Genomic DNA, 5,622 nt, shown 5'->3' with positions numbered 1-5,622 from the left:
TACCCACACCCCAATGCCAGCCTCATTCTACAACAGTGGCACCATATAGCATTTGTCCCTTTGTGACTGAGATACCTCACTCAGCATAATGTCCTCCAGGTTCACCCATTTTGAATAATATTGCATGAGTTCCTTGTTTTTCAATGCAGCATGCGAATATACCACAGCCATATTTTTAATCAGTGACTATGCTTTCAGAAATAGTGACAGTACACTATGTCAAGACTAATCACTGATCTAAAAATTCTATTTTTTAAGTCTCTGGGCCATAGTATTTCTGATTTCTTCCTATGCATCTGACAGCTGGACAATGAATAAGGATGACAGAAGAAGAATCAACACCTTTGAGCAGTGGTGCTGGAGAAGAGCACTGAACATCCCATGGACAGCCAAGAGAACAAACAGATATGTCTTGGAGAGGGTGTAGCTGGAGTGCTCTTCGGAGGCAAGAATGATGAGGCTTTGCCTCACATACTTAGGTCATGTTGCTAGGAAAGTCTATTCCTTGGAGAAGGACACAATACTGGGAAGGGTGGAGAGTTGGCAAAGAAGAGGAGGACTCTAAACCAGGTAGACTTGACACAGTGATTGCAGCAATGGGCTCTTGTGTGTCAGAAAGTGTGAGGATAGAACAGGGTTCAGAGGTTTTGTTCATAGTTCACTATGAGTCATATTTGACTTGATGGCACCTAACAACACAATTTCAAGACAGTCATCTCATTCAAGCCTATTCCTGATACAGTTCCCCAGTTATTAAATCAAACAGTAATGCTGACCTCACATGCTCATCAACAGAAAAAACAGAGGGGGTAAATATATTTTTTAAAGTCCATGTGTATTATGAGAGGTTTTTCTAAATCTAAGCACCTCACTCGTACTTGAAACAAGCACGTTTTGGTTTTCTATTGCATACTGTAAATTGGAAGCAGGAATGGCATCCACTTCTGTAACAGCTTGCCTCTGGAAACCCTATGAACCTGGAAAGAGGATGAAAGGCACCCAAGCGTCGAGGACTCTCCTTCATAGGGTCGTGAGTCGCCTGCGACTCGATGGCACTTAACAACAACAACAACAACATTGCCTATTACAGGGAGCTCTGGTGGCCTAGTGGCAAAAAGCTGAGCTGCAATCCCTAAGGCATGTTATTTGAAGCCATCAGGTGTTCTGTGGGTGGGAGGTCAGCTATGGGGCAGTTCTGACTATGGTACACAACAACTACATTATTACATCTTTCAAAATGAAGTTTACTTTCATGTAACAATTAATCTAAATATGTGTCAGAGTTTACCAGATTTTGTTTAAGCAAAATATACAACTATGGCAGTTTGTCATTATCACTAGTTACAGCAGAAATAATTCCTTCTAAAACTAGAGCTTATTTACAAAACACTAAAGTCCTAAAAAGGCACAGGGTTCAAATTCACCAGCAGCTCTACTGGAGAAAGATGAATAACCCTTCTATTGTTATTTGGTCTCTAAAAACTTACTGGAGGGTATGATTCCAACTGATGACACATTAACAGCAGCAACAATGCTCCAGAACTTAGGTGATAAAAACCGAGTTCCAAAAAATAACCACACAGGTTCTAAAGATTAAAGGACTTGACAACATGATCCTTTTAAAAGAAAAATGGAACATTTTGTATAATGAACTTTTTCTGATCTCTGCTTTATGGTCCAATCTATTATTATTATTCCAAAGTAAACTAATAGCATTAATTCAAATTTTTAACTCCATAACTCATCATACATACTAAATGTACCAAACTCATAAATTGCTCAGACCTTCTAAGGATGAACTTCCAATGGAACCTATATTATAGCATATTAAGAAAGTCATGATTATAAAGATTGGAGACAAAAAGATAAAGGAAAGAAGTCTGCCCCACAAGTCATGCACAAGCTAATTCAGGAGGTAAATGTATAAACAAAAACTAAACAGGTTCTACAAAAGTGTAGTGACAGCACAAATAAGAAATGAACTGTCATGGACAAAGTTCTCTTGGTACACATTATGTCCAAAATGGAATGTAAAGGGCAATAATGAATTAGTAAGGGGTCAGGTAAAATAACCGGTAACCATTGGGAATAAGATAACAATGTGCAAAGATAAAGAGGTGTGAATTAGGGAAACAGTATAATAGAGTGATTTAAGAAGGGTTTATCTGGTTAAAAGGACATTGGTTTAATTCCCTCTCTATTTGCTAGATTAAGATGCTGGATGAGTTATTCATATGTCTACTTCTGAGGCTGTGAAATGGATATAATATTAAACCCTTTATCTCAAGGAAACATGAGGTCTCTCTCTACAGACTGGTTACTCCTGAAAATATGTCCAAAATGACTGAAACAAAGTTTTACCATCTTTGCCTCCAAGGAGCACTTTGGTTGCACTTTCTTTAAGGCAGATTTGTTTCTTCTTTCAGCAATTCATGGCCTATTCATTACTTCACTAATACTACAATTCACAGGCATCAATTCTTCTATCATCCTTATTCATTACCCAATTTTCAGATATATAGTATGCAACTAAAAATACTATGGCTTGGATCAGTTGATCTTAGTCTTATTAAATCAGCCTCCTTGCTCTTCAGAACTTATGAGAAGTCTGTGACAGTAGATTTATTCAATATAACACCTACTTCGATTTCTTGTTTACGCTACCATGAGTGTTGATTCTGGATCCAAGTAAAATGAAATTGTTGACAACTTCAATCTTTTTTTAAGGATGGTGAAACTTCATCTCACTTTGGGCATATTTTCAGAAGGAATCAGTCCTTGTGGAGACACATCATGCTGGGAAATAAAGACTTGGTGAAAGAGAGAGAGGAAGAGCCTCATGGACACCGTTACTAGAACAAGGGTCTCGAGCAGGACAGAGTAAGATGGCTCAAGCTAGGGCAAGGTTCATATCCAATGTTCACAGGGTTGCTGAGTTATAGTTGACTTGGTGGTACCTAACAGCAACAACATCTCTCAGAGCACATCCGGAGGAGTAAAAAGTGCTACAGAATGAATGACATCCCCTCCCCCCCCACCAAAAAAAAAAAAATACATGTCAAAAATTCTAACCTCTACACCTGTGAATGTAATTCTATTTGAGAGAAAATATTCTGGGTTATATTAATCAGGTCACCTACGTGTAAGGTGTCTTTTAAGCAAGTCATTTGTAAAATATGTAAAGATTAAATGTAGAAGCAAGAACAAAAGGGAATAACAGAAGCCAGACAGAGGTCTCCCAAAAGAGCTGAAAATAACAATAAAGAAGCCAAATGGGTGATTTTCACCTAGAATGGACAAATGATGCCTTCTCCCAGAACCCTGAATACAGACTTTAAGTGTCCTAAACTTGCTGTTTGGTGTGGTATTTTTTTGTTTGTTTTTTTCTTTTTTTAATAATTCAATCTCTGTTCATTCAAGCTAACCAATTGTACTTCTGTTGGAACAAAGACAAAGACTAAATATACAAAATACTTGGAATAGTCTTTAACATTGCTGTTCTCAGTAAACATTGGCTACTATTACTAGATTTCAGGAAAAGTGCTCAGGAAATTCAACATGGAACATGAGGTCTATTAAGAGAAACAAAGTCCAGATGATGAAAGTTCTTGAACAAGTTCAGAAATGAGGAAATGCTCAAGAATCGTCTGCCAACGACTAACAAGATTTGCACTTATAGAAACAAAAGATAGGGAGAACAGGAAGAGTGAGCTATGATTAAGATCTGAAGCCAGAAGACCTGATAAAGAGGCTGTTGTTATGTACTATCAGAACCTACCCAACAGTGACCCAACAGTGGTTTTACAGAGACAGTAAATTGTACAGAAGGAGACTGACCAATTTTCTCCTGTAAAGCAGCTGGTGAAATTTAACTAAGTACAAAAAATGGTGCTGGGAAGAATGAAGGGTCAGCCAAGAAGAGGAAGACCCTCAACTAGGTGGTCTGACACAGTGACTGCTCCAACAGGCTCTTGTGTGCCACGAAGTATGAGGATGGCATAGATATTTTGTTCATTGGTTTGCTACGAGTCGTACTCGACTTGACACCACCTAACAATAAGCCATCAGAGCTCCCTGTAAAAGAGCCCACTACTTGAATATTTCAAGGAAAATGTCAAGAGGCAGAGAAACGCTAAATCACATTCCATCCTAAATCATTTACTGCAACTATATAACCTTTTATGAGTTTGCTATATAGAATCTTAAATACTTTATCAACAACTTCTAGACAAATGCAAGATTACTGATGTCTCCTACTCTTGGATCATATGAGTAAAGTGTCCTTATTATAACTAACAACAAAGTAACATTTAACTTTACAGTCTAATTCCTCAAACCTCATCCTTTAATTCTTTATCTACCCGTTTAAACATTTTAATTCTACCTGAGGGAAACAAGATTACAAAAATTTCTCTAAAAGCATTAAGAAAAATTGAGAGAAAGAAAAAAATTAGTTTTAAGAAATCATAAAACGTGAAATTAATCTTTTTCATTTTCATTTCTCATCAAAAGATACAAACATGGTAAGGATTTCCTTTACTTAACCTAGTAGATCAATGAAATAGTTTCACAGACAAGAATTTAATCATTTTTAAGCTATTCTTTTTAATACTCTTAATTTTAAGAAACTACCTTGCTTAACATTTCAAATCAACCTGTGGCAAGACTGACTGTATCAAAAGACACTTTATCTTACTATGCAAAATTTCTTTCTCCCTTTATATGATAGTAGGTCCAAGGAAATGAAAGGGCAATAATGCGATTAAAGAGGGAAACGTCTATTAACAGTCTCAATGTATAGTAATAATATTGCTTTTATATGTGTACTTCCTAGGAGTGATAAAGATTACGGAAGAAGAACTAAAAATCAAGAAACTCTCAACCATTAATGCAATTATAAATTTTCTTTCAATGTCTGTTCTCATGTAAGTGAAATTGAGCTCTTGAGTCAATATAATATTTACTTAAAAAGTATTAGATAGAAGGGAGCTCTGGGGGCCTAGTGGCAAGTAGCTGCACTGCAATCCTGAAGGTACATGGTTCGAATCCACCAGATGCTCCGCTGGAGAAGGAGGGGCAGTCTCCTCTGTGCCAGTCGGATCGGATTCAACAGTGTACATGCGCGCGCGCACACACATAGATAAGAATTAAAAAAATGTTATTCATCTGAGTAGAAGTACAGACCTTTTCGGTCTCTTTCCCTATTTAAGGAAGATCAAAGAGTTTCCTAAATTTAGATGTTTTGAATTTCTACGTACATCTCTTAATACACTAATATACACTAACTAGATGGTCAGCACTAGTAATTCATATATTAATTTACAAACAACTATGTATAAAAGAGATCTATAAGGACTCAGTTCACAGAAAAGAGCCAACATTGTAACTACTTATTAATAGCCTACTGGCAAGCATCAATTGTATGTATCTGAAATTCAAATTACTGCTGTAAGTATGAGGGTAAAGTAAAAAAGAGCTCCAAGCAAGGAGAAAAATAGTTTTTATTCTGTCTTCATATTATAAAAGACAACTTTTATCTTTGATTTCCTTCCCCTGGCCCAAATAAACTGCTGTTGTTGTTGTTAGGTGCCGTCAAGTCGTAGACGACTCATAGAGACCCTA

The 5,622-nt window shown here is 36.8% G+C and overlaps 1 protein-coding gene across 1 annotated transcript in view; it reads right to left on the bottom strand.

Moving 5' to 3' along the window:
* The window catches only part of LNPEP (leucyl/cystinyl aminopeptidase), a 53,084-nt gene that overhangs the window by 46,013 nt on the left and 1,449 nt on the right, over window positions 1-5,622 (bottom strand). The window lies entirely within an intron of this gene.

The sequence above is a fragment of the Elephantulus edwardii genome, unplaced genomic scaffold (assembly GCF_000299155.1).
Source record: "Elephantulus edwardii isolate Elephantulus edwardi_28Jun2011 unplaced genomic scaffold, EleEdw1.0 scaffold00043, whole genome shotgun sequence".
Taxonomy (NCBI): domain Eukaryota; kingdom Metazoa; phylum Chordata; class Mammalia; order Macroscelidea; family Macroscelididae; genus Elephantulus; species Elephantulus edwardii.
The sequence above is the reverse complement of the archived record's forward strand: the minus strand, read 5'-3'. Positions and strand labels throughout refer to the sequence as shown.